The following is a 17529-nucleotide window of genomic DNA, read 5'->3' as shown; positions in this document are numbered from 1 at the left end:
CCATGCCCTCATTATGGGTGGTTCCTAGGAGTAAAGCATTGCAGACAGGAGTGAGTCAGTGCTGGACAGAGGTTGGTGGCTGAATATTCTCCCAGATTGGAGAAAAGAAAGCCTCAAGGTGGCAGGAAGGGATAGCAGGACACATCTGGAGATATTTTCAAGAGATGGGTAAAAGGAGTATCTTTGTGATGGGCAGAAAATTATCTAAAAGTCATTTACTCAAGACAATTCTATTGGCCAAGATTTAGCTTCTCTCCATCTCCCCTCACCCCTCCCACCTCCTGAAACATCTTCAGTTTCCTTACTGTGGTGTGTCTTTCATGCCCCTTCCAGTTATCCAATTAAAATCCAGCCCTAATCACTTCACTGACCTATTCAAAAGACTGGTTTTCTCCACTGCCTTTGGGGTCAAGACCAAAATTCTTAGCATGGCACAGAAGACGCTTCACAACTTAATCCTATCCTACCGCTCCTGCAGCTTCTTCCTACCAATCTTCGAGCTTCAACTTCCCCCTGCCCCACACCCAATCCAGCAGTACAAATGAAGCCTTTGTCATCACAGCAAGACGAAGGGCCCAGAGGAAGCCTCACCTCTACACCCCAGAATGGATCCCTGGCAGGCCCCCAGGAGCCCTGTTTACATAAGGACCAAATAACCCCAAGAGGAACAAGGCAAAAGAAGCATTGGCACTAATGTTTACCCCAGGAACACAGGCATTTAAGGCGACCCCAGTGTAAGAGGGGCCTAAGGAAGAGACGCTGTGGGGGTTGTAGAAAAAGGATTGTGCTTTACTGGCAGGCTAGGCACTGTCTAGGGGCAGCCCTCAGGTTATCTGATTCTAATCTTTCATTGCCTTTGAGCTGTTTTACAACCTTTTCAGTTGTAAGTAATTGATAGTAATGCAAGGTGATTCACATCGATGTGCAAATTCTGTCCTGTCTGGTAGAGGTCCAATTGATTTCCCTAGGCCCTGTGGAAAAATCAGTTTACTTCTATTTGCACATTCATTTCAATATTTCTGATCTATAAATATGTCTGTTCTTCGAATTACAGTGTCTACCTGGTTCCTTCATTGATTAATGGGTAAAATAAAATCTTTAACGTCAATGTATGTTATGATATGTGTGTGTGTGTCATGACTTTAATTTTAATTATCTTTTAATAGAGGGTAAGATGCTGTCTAGTCCCACTCAAATTTCTTCCAAGTCAACCCAGAGAGATATTGTCTCAGAATCTTCAGGGAGTCACAGGAGACCGAGGGAGTAATGTTGAGACAGGAGGGAAGGGGGCAGGGCACAGCCATTAACAGATGACACAGCAGTCAGCACCAAGATGGTGGAAGAGCCAACTCCTAGTAGACCCTGAACTTCAATATACGCTCACTGTAATACGTTAGCTGCTAAATGGCCCTCCCAAAGGTGCCAGGACAGTTTCAAGGCTGACCATAAAAGGTCAAAAAGTGAGTGATGGCCCAGTTCCTGGGAATCGCAGCCCCTTCCCCAAAGTAGTTGTAATAATCCTCCCACTTGTTAGCTTATGAAGTTACCAAGCCCATAAAAACTAACAACACTCGTGGCCTTTCTCTTGGCTTTTGCGATGGCCTGCACTCTGTCTATGGTGTGTGTATTTACTTTTACTTCAAACTAAACATCCACCCCCATGCCTTGTGGCCTCTCTGGCCTTCTGAGATGGCCTTCACTCTGTCTATGGAGTACGTATCTCTCTGAATAAATCTACTTTTACTCAACTATGGCTCGCTCTTGAATTCCTTCCTGCATGAAGCCAAAGACCCTCGGTTGATGGGGCGCGTCCTAGGGACTCGCCTGGGACCTCGGACTTGGTCATCCTCTCGTGCCCCAGTTTCCTGTATCAATGTCACTATTTCAGGATTTTAAAAGAGTTGTGAAGCATTAGTAGTGGAGACCTTCCTTACCTAGGGAGACAGCACCAGCAGCTCATCAGACACCTTTTGTCAACATCAACAGGTAGGGGCTCCCCAGGTAAGTCCAAAGTGGGCCTGCAACAGCAGTCAGGTTCTGTGACACAGCAGCAGCGGGTTAAGAAGAGCCGCATCTACCGCTGACCCTGAAGGACTGTGATGGACATCAGACCCAGCCACGGATAGAGGGGAAACGGAACACTGAGCAACGCATGAGCCTGGAGCTCAGTGGGCCCAGATCTACAGATTCTTCTTATTGTCACTGGTAATGTTTCACACATTCTTTGACTAGCATCCTTAAAGCAGCTGAGGAGGGAATCAAGGGTTAGGTCACACCGTGCTGTATTCAAGGAGTTCTCGTGATCCTGGTACACATTACACAAGAACATGAGATACCAGACTATGTAGGAAAGCAAATATCTTACAATATAAAAAAGTACTGTCTTGAGCTGCCCATTTCTTTAAATCTTCCCTCACTCAAACATCCCTCCCCAAGCACACTAGTTCTGTACCAGCCATCAGTCAAATACCTGAGGTCAGTCTCTCACCAGCTGTCAGAAACTGTAAATGTATCTACCATTTTCAGATGACATCCGTGACTCTGAAGACTACAGCGAAATCAATTGCAGAATGAAACTGCAAGTCTTCTAAAAGATGAAGTTTCATGAAGCAATGAGTCTGACACTGGAGAACTGTTTGAATCATGCACAAAGCCACGACAGGCAGGAGGAAGCAGCTAATAACAGAGAAAGAGAAAACTGACCAGACATATTTGGCAGACGACGTAGGTGACTCACTCAACATCTCCCAACCCCTTCTTTTCTTGCCTGCTTCTACTTTACAGGCTGGAAACGCTGAAATAAACTCTCTCTCTCTCTCCTTCTCTTGCTGGCAGCCAGCAAGAACCAGACTGCCCGAGTTCAAATCTGACTTTGCCTCTTCCTAGCCATGTGATCCTGAGTGAGTCACCACACTCTCTTTCTCTCCATCTGTAAGATGCATCTGCTTCATGGAATTGTTCTGAGGATTAAATGGGTTAATCTATGCAAAGCCCTAAACATATTTCTGTCAAATAGCAAGAGTCCAGGAAATGTGACCAGAATTCCAAGCGACCTAGAAGTAGGGCCACATGCCTGCACCCCCTGTGAGGTGGCAGTGGGCAGACAGGTTAGCAGTCCCACAGACTGCACGTTTTGGAGCAGGAGTGTATCACTGAAGGAAGTTCTGGATGCTGGGCTGCCCAAAATACGAGAGGCCCACCAGCTCTGCTAAGTCCCCAGGACAGCCCAGGGCGAATGTCATCAGTCGTCCACTTACCAGTGGCTCAAGGAGTAGGCATGTCTCCTGGGCTATTGAATTCCAGAGCCATTGCCACTGCTCCTTTGGAAGTTTAGTCCAGAGCCAAACAAGTGTGGAAAGTTCTTTTTTCCCTCCCCTGACATTCCTCTTACATTTTCATCTGCTGAATTTTCTCAGCTCTCTATTTAGTCAAATGAAATTGTCATAAACACTCCTCTCCCCTCTGTAACGTCAATCTGTAATGATTTGGAATGCATAATCTTGCCAACACTCGGTTGGCTGTGCGTCGTTAGCAAAACAATTCCACCCCACTTCAGCCACACTGTCAAGTTTCTACAATTCGCAAAGCCCATACTTTTCTCCCATAACAATTCTTCTCCGGAAGCCCCTCAGTTTCTTCCATCTTGCTGGGTGTGTTGCCTTCATTGTCTCCCGATCTTCCTGCTCCCTATCCCGGACTCCAGGGAACCAAGCCTGGCTTTTGCTCACTGGCAGGCAGCCCGGCTGAATACACGTGTCCCATTTCTCAGCTAGCCGCCATCCCTTGGCTGTTTAGTTTTTTCTACAGCCTAGTGAAGAGCAATTGCACCCAAGCCTACAGCAAAATTGGAGCCAAGAACTAACAGGAGGCCCCCTTGAGCATAAAATTACCATTTCAAACTGAGGAAATGTTTCTCTAATCATTTCCTGCCTTTCTCAATTCCTTCCATCCCATGTATAATCATCCTCCCTAAAGATAAAAATAAAATAAAATCTGGTTAAAGAATTTCTGAACTTTAAGCAGATTTGCTGAAACAGTTTGGAGAGCTTCTGTTTTGTGTAAATTTCCAATCTGAAGAGAGTAAGTATGCAGCCTTTCTGTGAAACTAATAAAACAGAATATTATTGTGTTAATAGGTGGGCCAATTCACTGTAGACACACAGAAAGGACCATCAGGAGTAACCAGTGAAAGCTACGGAGCTTGAAATGGTGAAGTAGTGTTAGCAGCACTGTGACGCTGAGTTAGCCTTTAAAAACAGCATAAAAAGGAAAGGTGCATTGGCGATCAGAGAAGGGATTTCTGAAGGGTTATTGATATTTTGACTATATTGTTCAAAGCATCGTTTTTAATTTAAAATACTATGGGCACGCAAACACTTCACAAAAGAAGATATACCAAAGGCCAAAAAGCACAGGAAAAAAATGTTCAACATCATTAGTCATCAGGACCCACAAAAAAAAACTAGAACAGGACACAGCTGTACCCCTACTGGGATGGGGATGAACGACACGCCCTGTGTCCCGTGATGGGCCCTTGCTGACTTAGGGTGCTGGGACTAGAACCTTGGGGAGGAGGAGGCTCCGTGGGTTTCCTGTCTGACTCAGCCTTACTCGGCATCATGTCTATCTTCAGTAAATACAGTTCTAAGTGACTCAGGTCTCTAAATCTCACTACAGAGATGATGTCCACTCCTCTGGCACGACTCAGTTCCACAGGGACAGGGACTCTGGCTCTTTCCCCTTTGCATCCCCAGTGCTAAGTGTAACTCAACAAAGACATACTGACAGTATGCAGTAAGGCACATCATAGGTTACTGGCACATCAGAGAAGCAGGACTTCCAGAATGCTGTCAGATAGCAACTTAACTTTGCCTACCACTGTCTCTGTAGATCCATCTGGTGGCGTGTATTCTCCCTGTGCCCTTATATAAAACATCAGGCAGGGCCTGTGACTTCTCTGTTCACTTCATAAACTCAGTCTCAAATTCAATATTTAACATGGGTAGGCCAGGATAAAATGCAAAACTCCAAATGCAGGGGGGCGGGCCATAGCTCCATGGTAGACTGAATGCTTAGCATGCACGAGGTCCTGCGTTCAAGCCCCAGTACCTCCATTTAAATAAATAAATAAGTGAACTCCGCCCAGCAGGGGTTTAAAGTCAATGCTTCCTTATAGGGAGCTATATTCAATACCCTGTAATGGCCTACAATGAAAAAATATGAAAAGGAATATATATATATGTATATGTGTAATTGAATCACTAAGCTGTACACCAGAAATTAACACAACATTGTAAACTGACTATACTTGAATTTAAAAATAAACGAATAAAGCCAATTCTTCCTTTAGTGAGTATTTTGTGAGTCCTTTGGAGAGCCCTGCTCCCTCTCAAAAGGAAACATGAATTATCCAATTTGCAGTTACCTTGCCCTGGGGGAATTTAACTCTATTCCACTGGCGCTCAACCTAGGATATTAATTAGCCCCTAGGAATCCAGCCAGACCTTAGACTCCTCTCAGCTGTTTGCCCCTCAGTGGATCTCTAGGGTAGGACCAAAGATGACCCCATGCCAGCTCTCTCTTGTGTTGCGACCTACATTTGCTGCACAGGAAACATGTGTTCTTAGTCTGACAAAGTCTGAGTGACATCTGATTCCAACCCAACCCCTGCTCCTTTACTCACCACCAAAGCCGTTGGCCTCCCACCCCCTCAGCATTGAGGTTTACTTCTCAGGCCAGAGCTGACCCCAGATCACTGTGACCCAACTGTGGAGACCCCCATCCAGCTCTCCTGAGGGCCCTTGCATTGGGTTTCAGGTGGGAGTAATTTTTGCCCCTTGGCTGGGATCAAACACCGAGTGAACCAACAATACTGTTCTAAAAATCCACTTCCCCACCTCTCTCCTGTCTCTGCTGCCCTCAGCCCTTTATGTGCCCTTGATGCAGGTGAAGAGTTCAGGAGTCTGTAAGCACGTTCCTGCTAGATCCCTTGGACGCTTGCACATTGGAATGTGGTATCTCTCCTATCTCTGGGACCTCAGCTGTGACACACACATCTAAAGGAACCGAAGCATAAATGCTGCTCGGTGAAGTGAAAACTGGTTGAGGAGCTGTCATGACTGAGTGCCCCCAGATGACTCATGTGTGTGTCCGGACAACTTCAGGGGTGCAGAAGGGGCCCCACAAACATGAGGTCATGCTTCCCATAGATGCAAGGTCAGAAGGCTTTCCTCCTAGGGGAGTCTAGGATGGCCGAGTCTCAGTGAGAACAGCTGGAGTGAAGTGATGGGTCCCCCTGACCCCACTGCCACCTTCCTTGGCTGCGGTCATAGAGAACTTGGGGTCAGCTGATGGAGGGTTTCCAAGAGCCCCTGTGGCCCATATGACCCATATTGAATGGAAGTGAAAAGTCCAAAATAAACTCCCCTCAGAGGTCAGGGGTTAAGAGAGCTTGTAGGTAGCTGGGGTTGGCTTTAGGAACACCAGACCGGACGTTAACTTTCCCTCTGTCTGTGGCAAGAGACAGAAATGGTTCTTATGAAGCTCTGGACTCCCAGCATAGGTGGCATGGCCAATGGGTAACCCATAGACTTGGTCGACATTTGTCAGCAAGGCACAGGCATTTGAGTGGTGACAGTGCTCTGGGACCGTGCCAGGCAGTGAATGCCTGGTGGAACTTCATTTGGAAGACCATGCCATTGAGAGCTGGGAAAAGCCGAGGGGGTTTAGAGACAGAATTGATAATTCTGCAGACCATCAGGCAGTGGAAAATCATTAACTGCTGCTGGGGTTCAGAGCACGCTACCCCCAAAATATAGCAACTTAATACACTGAATATTTTAAGCTGAAGAAGTCTGAGAAAATGGAAGGTCAATCTGACCTTGTCCCCACCCCACTCATCATCCTTCTTGAAACAGGTCATAAAATCCTCCCTGAAGAGGTGCTCTCCCTTTGTCTGGAAAAGGAGCATCCTAATGTCCAAAGATAAAGGGATGCTGAGAAGAATCCTAACAAACAGGCCTTGCTAAGTTTCCCCAGTTTAATGCTCCTTAACCAATCACATTTTACACGACTGTCTACTCTTCATCAAACTTACCATAAAATACTCAAGTCTGTTTCTTTGGGTCTTTATTTCCTTAAGTCTCCCATGTCCTGTAAAACTTATGTTAATAAATTTATGTGCTTTTCTCCTGTTAAGCTGCCTTTGTCAGTTTAATTTTCAGAACTGGCCAGTGACCCCCAATATGATCAAAGAAACTTTTTCTTCCCATACACTGCTTAGGATTTCTTTCTCTCTAGCATTACATGCAGTAACTTAGGATCTTCAAAAGTAAAACCTGCAGAAGGTCCATGGCCAAGGCTTTTCCCAGCATCCTTATCCCCTCTTTCAGGCTCAGGAAGTGGATGAGACCACTGGAAAGGAAACCAAGAGGCTCTCTTTACTTCTGGAGCCCAGGACCCAAGGAGTCTATTCGCAGCATCTTCTCATCTGAGCCACCAATCAGACACCTCTCCAGCCAATAGCAATCTCCCATGCGATCCTTTGCCATGAAGTCTCCAAAGAGTTCACCCAAAAAAAGCTCCCTAGGTTTTGTAGTATTTTCATTTTTCCAAATAAAACGTCAAACTCTCCCTCCTCCTCTTCTGAAGAGGAGGGAAGATAGAAGGACAGTACCTCTGAGCCCAAAGCGGGCTATTCTCTCTTCTCCCCATCTTAGCACATACAGCATTGTTCCCAAGATCTTACTTGTGAAGGCTGGGATAAAGGGAAGCAGGGAGGGTGGAGGCTTCAGAGTACTAGACCAAGAAGGCCAAGAACTGATGGGACTGAAGGTTCAGGCTGGTGAAGCCCTGGGGACCCAGGAGTTCAAGACGTACCATGTGCAGGACAAACGGCATGGGGGGCCAGGAAGCTGCAGAGGAACACTCTGGACTTGGACCAGAAGTGGTCACTGAACCCTCAGGTTAGGAGGCCCAGTGTCCCCAGAGATCAGGGGCAGGACAGTGGGTGAAGCAGTGCAGACCTATGCACTACCCTGCCAAGCTGAGATCTGCAGCTCCACCAAGTTGCTGTATGTGATACTCAGAGATTCCTCACCCCAAGTATCCCGGTTTGGACGACTCACCCAGAAGCAAAGCAAAGAACAGGACTGCAGGACTATACGAGATCCCAGCAGGCAAAGCAGAGTAGGAACCCTTTCATCTATCTGCAGGAGAACTTTATATGGACTAGGGCCTTAGATAATTGTGTGCCCAACTCACACCTTTCTGTGACAAATGTTTCAGAAAGAGACATACCTTTAGCCTTCATGGGAGAATGAAGGAGCTATACCTATTTTTTTCTTTTGTTATCATATAAACCTTTCTCTGTTATAATATATAATATAAACGTAAGAATAGAAGATTAAAATACATGGGGTGGCAAGTAATAGTGTAACCCATTAGGGTTTGATTCCAGGTTGAAATTCAAATTTACCAATATTTATACTAGCATTTTACCAGTTCAAATATGCACCCAATGAAAATCCCAACCTTTCAGCTTCTACATTAAGATGTTTTAAAATTTCTTTTCTTTTCTTTTTCTTTTTTTTCGCCAAAATTCTCCAACTGTTTGAAATCTAACAATCATGCCTTAGACTGTCACGTCCTTCATAAGCTTAAGCCACTAGCTAGGAGAAAAAAAGAAGCTCAGAAAGTAGACTTTCCTGTTAAGAGAGTTTGTAATTCACAATAAGAAAATAGCAAGGACCTAACAACTAATTTATTCCCTAATGTAAATATTTAAAATGTTAATTTAGTGTGTGTGTGTGTCTGCGCACATGTACCCATCACATGAGGCTTGGTACCCCTTGGGGTTTCAATTGCAAATTTCAAGCACGTTGAGTTGTGTGTTAGGTATTCACAGCAGCCAGTTCTGGTAGGAAAATGAGCTCCTTTCATTCAAATGAAAAATGAATCCAGTGCCCTTTAATGGGATTTATATTCAATTAGTCAACAAATGGAAGGAAGAGTCCTCCAGTGAACAGTCTGGATAACAGAATTAAGCTAATTTACCTCCACCTGATCCTATTTTTTCCTCCTAGAACACAGTATATAGGGTAGAAAATTCTAAAGTTTCCTTTAATCTTCACAGTTCTATCCAATTTTGTCTGTGCCTGAAAACAGACACCCTGTATTACCAAATATGATTCTTCTTTCTTAAATTAGAAGAGACCTTAATGCAAGTAACTCATGATTTATCAGTACCCCCTAGCCACAGGCATATCCCCTTCTGCATCTGCGTAGAACTCTGTCCTCAAAAGCCCAATTTATTGTTCAAGGTGACCTATGGCAATCTCCAGGGACTAAAGTAGATATTTCCTCTTCCAATAAATGAGGTTTCACAGTTTAAATGAAACATACAAGGTCAAAGAAGTAATACAATTTAGATAAATCACCACAAAAATCCTCACTTAAAAACAAAGCAATTTAAAAAAAAATCTTTATCCCACCCTGACACAGCTGAGCCATATGACATTGAAACAGGGACTTCTGTGGACTGTCCACCTCTGCAGAAGGCCTCCTGTTGAAGTTTCAGAAGTTGGAGCTTTAAAATGGATTCTGGAAGGCTGGCTTGAAAATAACATCAAATAGTGAGCTATACCTGATGAGCAGCCACTGGGGCCAGAGCTTCCCTGGAATGGAAGGTCTGGAGCTTCCGCTGTGTAAGTCACAGACACAGACCCATCCCGGCACTGGCCCTCCTACTGTTTCCTCATCAGCCACAAGAGCTCACAGCCCGAGACTCCAGGTCCCAGCTGTGACCATGCAATAGGGTCTAGAATTAATCCAAAGTTGTGTCCCGTCTGGCTGGGAGCCCCAATCAATGAGATGAGGGAGGCCACGTGAGGACTGAGTCAAAGCCCACTCTGGAGGAGGACTGCAGGCAACCGAGCTGGTTCTGCCTTCCCCAGATGTGGAGAGAAGCTGGATGCAAACGAGTAACACATGCAGACATTTCTCTTTCAGCGAATGCTCACCTTTGATCAGGTAAACTACAGTCACACCTGTCTTCTCTGGCCTTCAGCCTGGGACTCCCCCCCTTAGCTCTTTGAGGTTTTCTCTTCCTGAAGACAAAGAAAATAGGGCCTCAAAACAGATATTCCTGTCTGAATCGTGTGCTTTTTGTCATCTGTGGTTTTCTGTGAGCTTATAAGTAGCACATTCCATAAAAATTTGAAGGAAAAGAAAGCAAAGTGAAAAGAATGAAGAAAAGAACAGCAGTTTTCCATTCAGATACAACCACTGTATCTGCTGTTTTCTCATCCTGGGAGTTTCCTCGGTATAGGTTTGGGTTTCCTGGATCTGGGCATCATGGCTTCCTCTGCTCTGCGTCGTTCCTCTCTGTCTAATTGTGGGAAAATGTCTCCTCTGTCTTCTTGCCATAACTTAGCATCAGCCATGTCCATCAGTCTGCACAGCATCTCCAAATATGGCGGTTGTGTTTTTCATCCATAAACAATCCTCCTGCCCTCCACGCCCCATCTCCCCTTGCTGCCCTTTTCTATCTGCTTTCTTCCATGACGTGGGCGCAATGTGTCCTTGACTCTTTGAGGATAGGAACAAGAGGTGGTTTAAGGCTTCCTAATGTTTTGAAGTAATGTTTTCAGAAGAGGACATTTTGGCATTGATTTCTCAGGAGAGGCACCTCTTTTGTCTTAAGCACATATTTTAATATGTCCAGTGCTTTTTCTCCATGTAAAAGGGCTATTTCTACATCCAGTATGTATTGAGAGGTGAGACAGATTCTAGCAGCAACCGTGTATATCTTGGGTCAAATTCTGTGGTCTAGTAAGGGAAATGATTTGAGATTTTCTATAATTCTGCTTTTCTGGATTAGAAGTCTGCTTGCTGGTGGGAAGGAGGTGGGGCCTGGCAGCGGGTGGCAATGTGCAGCTGTCCTGCCCCCGGCAGAAGCTCAGAAGTTCCTTCCCTGGGTTTGTCGGGCAGCTCAAGGCTCATGGGGCATCTTACCCTTCTTCGGCCACCACTACCATCATTAGGAATCCGCTTCATATTTGGAGATACCATCTGCTCCTACTGGGACCTGGGAGCTGAGGGTGAGTGATGCGGGTGGCCTCTCACTGGGATGAGCTCTGGTGCTGGTTCCATTGAGAGTCCACATCTCACCTCAGGTCCTCCCAACATCGCCCCTGACTTCCCTGTGGTTGCTCATCCCTCCAACTTCTCCTCCTCCAACACCTGCTTGAGCTCTCTTCCACTCATTCCCTACTGCAGACATGATGCCATTATTTGCTGCAGTGTCTGTCCCCCTTCTTCCTTGCCTCCAGAACCCTGACTTTGTTCCCCAGGGCCACTGTGTGCAATCCAAGGTGGTTCATGCTTCACCTAAGTTAGTGGTTCCCCAGGAAGTTTAACCCACACCAGAAGATGCTTAGGGAATTTGTGTGTATTGGGAGTATGTGTGTAAATGTCTGAATGATTGGGGGTGGTGCGCCAGAGAGTGGGGACGGGGGTGCTGGATGCCCCGCAGTGTGGGAGAGTTCTGTGGCACCAAAACCAGCCCCTCATTTTCTTCTAATGCCCACTCGTAGATGAAAAAAACTGTATCCTCTGTGCCCAACAATTTAGCTCCATTTTATGTATAAATACAAAGTATGTGTTTTGTCGCTCTAACAAACACTGACATTTTCCAGGAGGGCTGCAATTGCATAAATTGAGGAAAGATTGTGCTATGCTCGTGCTGTTTTGAAATTTACCAGGAACTGTTCACTATTACAGAAAATTACATCACTGCTGGGCGTCACTCCCTGTATTTGAGTTGACAGTGCCACACCCCAACATCAGTCTGCCTTGGTAACAGTCACGTGCAATTATGTGACAGAGGGAATTAGAGTCCCTGCTAATAGATTTAGAAATAAAAAATTATTAAATAATGGGAGGTGCATGACATGGTAATCTGAGTTAAATTTATTACTGAGTCTCTTTCAACATCATTTCATGTATGTCATCCCATATTGGAAATTTTTCGTTTGTTTAACATGATGATAAGAAATCTATGCTGTGAGAATAGTATTTATTTATTTGGCAGTTGCCTGTTGTTTCAAACACCTGTGTTTTTTTTTTTTTTTTTTTTTTTGGAGTTATTGGGAGAGTTTATTTACTTATTTATTTTTGAGGTACAGTTGATTTACCCTACAGCCTCTTTAATTATAATGTTTTCCTAGAGTATCTTTTATTGAAACACAGGCCTTCAAGGGTTTTGTAGGTCCTCAACACTAAGCATCGATATTGAGGTGTGAGGTCCTCACGATGGGAGATGGATTTCCCGTGGTACTTTCCCAGTTGCTGTCCGCTGTCATAAAGGAAGAATTATTTCTGACGTTGCACTTAGCAGTAAGGCTCAGCTCACTCGAGAGACTATCATAGCCTTCATCATGTACTGTGTGTGGACGATGAAGGTTTTTCCTCCCTCTTTCTTTATCACATTCAAACGAGTCTGGTTTGTTATTACGGAAACTTGCCCTGGATTTTATTCCAGTGCCTGTACTCCTTGTATGGAATATCTTCTGATCTTTCTCTTTTCTTTTCAACTATTCCTTATAAATAGGTGCAACAGCCAACTCTGACATTATGTCTTCTAGCGGCTCAGACTGAGCCAATGATGCACTGAAATGTACATCATATTATAAATTACTTTCCTCTTATTTCTTATTTTTATATTACAGTTAGGGCCTTGTTTGAAATTACAGCTATAAATGCGTTATATGATCTCGTCATTGCCTTTCGGGATAAAGGCGTGTCACAAAATTTTTGGTTTTTTTTAAAGGGAGGGGATCAAAGAGGGGATTAATTTTGATAAGAGTAGGTCTAAGGCCAAAACAAAAGCCCTGTTCCCCACTGTCCAGCCTCCCTGGAGCAGTGGATGGAGAGCTGCAGAGGGGGGCATGTGACCCAGTTCTAGTCAATGAGATCTGTTGGGCAGACGTCTGTGGGCAGAGGAGTGTGGGAAGCCTTGTGTTCTGATAAAGAGGGACACGTGTGGCTTACCTGCTTCCCCTTCCTTTTTACCACCTGAAATGCTGATGCCTGGCTGGACCTGCAGCTTGTAACCATGTGGTGATGTGTCAAGGACAAAGCCAATATACTAAGGATGGCAAACTGGAAAGAAAAGCATCTGAGTACCCAGATGATATTTCTGACCTACTGAACCAAAGCGAATGGATATTTAATCATGAGTGTGGAAGGGATGTCATTGTTTAAGCCATTGCCAGTTAAGTTTTCTGTCACCTGCTTAATTAACAAACTATCTGCTCCTTTGCTTACATTGAATGTTGCGATGACTGGTCTCACCTGTAGCTGCACACCGCCCCCTCAACTCTGCAACACCCTAACTCAGTAGTGATTCAGTAATCACTATTCTAAAAAAAATCCGTGAATGCTCTTCCAGCATTCAGCACTATGCTTGTGGAAACTGCCCACCTTCTCTCTAGGGTACTCTGTTCTGAATGCTTATTCAACCTTGCAAATAAACCATGGGGCGGGGTGGGGGCGGGGTGGGCGGTGGGGGATTCGGTCTGGTGATTGCTGCTCTTTGACGCCTTCTCAGGAGGCAGCTGGGCAGCCCCAGCATGGCCCGGAGCCCAGAGCTGCTGAACCTGTAGAGCAGCCCATCCCCCGAGTTCTGCTGTTAGCTAACACCCGTAGCATAGAGGACACAAAAGCAGGTCTATTAACTCTGCTACTGCAACCACTTCAAGCTAATTATTTAAGTGAAGTGGTTTTGCTTTAATTATGGCACATCATTTAATGAAATTACATTTGACTACCCATAACTTTTGTTCAAGGAGCACTTCATATACAGACACCTCTAATCAGAGCACAAAGCACTTAACAGACACTTAATCTGGTTAAATGGAGGTGAAAACCGTAATGCGTGACATTCCTCTTGCTGAGGGAAATCTCCAGCCATTATGTCTGAGCAAGATCAGGCTTTAAAAACAATGAGTAACTACCAGCATCCACTTAGTGTATTTTGAGGAACATGGGAAAAGCATCCAAATTATATTTGTTCTCCCAAAGTTTTTTAAAAACCCACCTTGAAACCATCCTTGTCCCAAAATATAAAATGATGGAAATCATTGTACAATTGATTCAATCTTTAAACAACCAGCAGAAAACACAACAGGGATTTTGATAGACAATCTGGCATAGGACATGGAAGTTATTTTGCCCAGAAAATAAATCACTTGCTGTAATTTTATAGAAAAGGTGTAGCTGGTGCTCAGTAACTGCTCTTTGACCCGGCGGTGGTTTGCACCAGGCCACCTGCATCGACACCTCCCAACATCTGTAGCAGGAGAGACACCGTCCCTGCCGCTCCTGAGTCGGCGGTCCAGGGGCTGGGGCAGCTGACACTGACCAGGTCAAGTTGAGCCTCAGGGACAGACATGTTAGGAGTTTGTACTTTGTTCTGAGGGCATCGAGAAGTCATTGGAAGTTTTGCACAGCAGTCCGCCTGTCACTTTTGCATTGTTAAACCTTATCTCTGGCTGCAGAGTGGAGACTGGATGGAGAACAAGCAAGACTAGAAGCCAGGAGTCCAGCCAACAGGTACAGAGTGGGGCAGGGAGGAGGAGATAAGGAGATGGCTTGGGAAGAGATGGAGGCAGCAGCCTCTGAAAGGAACCTGGTGAATGACTGGACATTGGGTTGGGATGATTATGAGTCATTCAGTGGGTCTGAGTTGGTGCCCAGGAAGCTAAATGTCTTTAAGAAACACGAGCCAAGAGTTTTGGAAGAACACAGTGTTTCCCTCATCTTCACTTCATGATTGAGGAATTGGAGACCTAGGGCTGGTGAAGGATGTTCCTAGGTCACTTAGCCCGAAAATGTGGCTTCTCTCCTGCTTAGTAGGCACTGGAGGCTTCTTTCTGTTTGGGGGTTCTGCCTTTTGTTCCCGTCCAGCAAACCTGTGGGCAGATCTAGCACACAAGCCACTAGACCGAGCAACCTTTGAAGGAAACCTCCCATGGCCTCTGTGCTGGGAGACAAAGACCTTAACAACATTTGTTGAGGGTTTGTCCTCATGTTAGGTTCCGGGCTATATATCATCTCATTTAATACAGCAGCATCATCCTTGTTGTGATGAGAAAAACAGACTCAGAGAGGTTAATCATGTGTCTAAAGTCACATAGTTAGTAGTTGGTGGGGGTCCAAATTCAAGTCTGTCTGTTTCCAAGGGACACGCACAGCCTTACACCATTGTATGGTGTCTCCTCTGAGCAACAGCCACAGTGGGGTGTGAAGAACAAGGCTACCCCCTTTTACCACTGTAAAACTGCAAGATGGCATGTGGCCAAGCCCATTTCAGCCAAAGCCCCATCTCAAGCCTGTGCGCGGCTGTGATCGCTCACTGTTGATGGGTACATCAATTAACACATCTGCTGAAATTTAATACTTTAGTCAATCCTTGGCAAGCATTGTAGGTCTGACCTTCCACCCACTTAAAGAAAGTGTGGAGGCCTTTTCCACTGTCAGATATAAATGAAATCCAGATGTCTATGACTTCAACCCCAGGCCAGATGTTTTAAATGTTAAGTTTCCTGCCCAGTGTATCTTTCACTAATCATTTTTTTTTTAACTGCAGGCTGCAACCCGTTAGTGATCCTGAAATCAATTTAGTGGATCATAACAGCCTTTTCAAATATTGGAATAGACTAGACTGGACTAGAGCAGAACAGAAAATATCAGAATATATCCCACCAAGTAAAGGGTGTTGTTTTGTGAAACCTACATGTCAGTTGTGTTTGTACGCGATAATCAAAAGTATATTTTTTACTCTCGAGTTATGGTTGGAAAAAAAGGAAAACCACTGCTTTGGAGGGTTCTGCCATCCTTCCTTTATGGTTCCTTTGCCCATGGAGAAAGTTAACTTACAAACAAAGAAACAGAAAGGAAAGGAAAAATGGCAGGCGGAGTCTTCAAGCAGACAGGAAGGTAACAGCTCACGATAAAGGGAGATGTTCTTGTCAACAAGTCATCCCAGACCAGTGTCCTCAGAGAGACTCTTCCATGCCCAGTAAATGATTTTGTTGTATCAACTTTACTTTCCCACGTCTCAGGGTTGCTTTGGAATACTGCTTTGTGGATATTCGATCATTTGGCTTTCTGGAGGCTGCAACGTGAAACAAAGAAGTATGTGTGCTTCTTTTTTAACTTTTTTTTTTAAATCTCTTGCAGTTGGGTGTAATTTAATCAGTGTAGAAATTAAAGATACTTTTCTCTTAGGTTAGCATTCTCTGTCCAGCCCAAGACTGGCTGCTGCTCCTGTGACCTTCTTCTTCTTCTTCTTCTTCTTTTTTATGGACGTGTAGTCAGTTTACAATGTTGTGTCAGTTTCTGGTGTACAGCATAATGCTTCGGTCATACATGAATATACATATATTCATTTTTGTATTATTTTTCACCATAAGCCACTGCAAGATATTGAATATAGTTCCCTGTGCTATACAGTTTAAACTTGTTTGTCTATTTTACATATACCAGTCAGCATCTGCAAATTTTTCAACTTTTTATGATGGAAAAATTGTAAATGTATACAAAGCAGTCAGGAGAGTTCAGTGAAACCCCATGCGCTATCACCCATCTTCAACAATGACTAGGTTGTAGCCAATCTGGTTTCATCCATACCTTACCCACTTCCCAGGTAGTCTATCATTTTATCCATAAACATTTCAATATGTGTTGAAAGAGGTGATTTTTGAACATTTCTGTCTACTAGGTTCCTCCAAATCGGATCTTCACATGTGGCAGCTGAAGGGAACTGTGCTCCCCGAGCCATGAGGTTTTGGCCAAAACACAAGAACAAGCAGTCAGGCCCCCTAAAAAGTAGGTCAGATATTTTATGTTCCCTGATAACCAAAGACCCCAAAAAGGAAGTTGGATTACATCCCCCAAGACAACATCCAAGAAAAAAAAAAAGAAACAGAATGGTTTTATGAAAAGTAGAACAGCGTAGACATAAATTAAGAGCTCGTTGTCACCATAGCTGACTTCCAGAGACTGTCTGATCCAACACTGGCATGTTGCAGATGAAGTCGGCCAGAGAGATATAAGGACTCCAGATAAAGGGGCAGAGGACAGCTCTCTGGATCTTCAGTCCACATAAGCTAAGTAGTACATGCATACTCAAAATAGGAGAGGGAATGTTAATGAAGGGGTGCCTGCCAGTCAGGAAGGAGAGCTGACTGTGACTTCAGACGTCTTCCCATCGATATTCTAGATCTTCATTTTTCATGAGTCAAATCCTTGTACCTTTCACCGCCTGCAGATCAATTCCACTTTTAAAGGAAACTCAACATTCCAAATCTTCCTCAAACAACTGATTCTTTCCTTGTCATTTTCCTGGCTCTGCCCTGCCTCAGGGTCAAGAGCAAACTCCTCAGCCAGGCCTTCCATGGCCACCCGTCCCCTGGCTTCCACCCCACTCATCTCCACACAGCCTACATGTTGCCCAGCTGGTTTTCT

The 17529-nt window shown here is 44.7% G+C and overlaps 1 long non-coding RNA gene across 1 annotated transcript; it reads left to right on the top strand.

The window, feature by feature from the left end:
* Nucleotides 1-5048: 5048 nt before the first annotated feature.
* LOC116662743 lies at nt 5049-9057 on the top strand. The gene is made up of 3 exons (XR_004318774.1): nt 5049-5131; nt 7873-7874; nt 9046-9057. It is a non-coding gene; the product is annotated as an uncharacterized LOC116662743 (long non-coding RNA).
* The last annotated feature ends 8472 nt before the right edge of the window (nt 9058-17529 follow it).

Source organism: Camelus ferus, chromosome 1, assembly GCF_009834535.1.
Source record: "Camelus ferus isolate YT-003-E chromosome 1, BCGSAC_Cfer_1.0, whole genome shotgun sequence".
Taxonomy (NCBI): Eukaryota; Metazoa; Chordata; class Mammalia; order Artiodactyla; family Camelidae; genus Camelus; species Camelus ferus.
The sequence above is the reverse complement of the archived record's forward strand: the minus strand, read 5'-3'. Positions and strand labels throughout refer to the sequence as shown.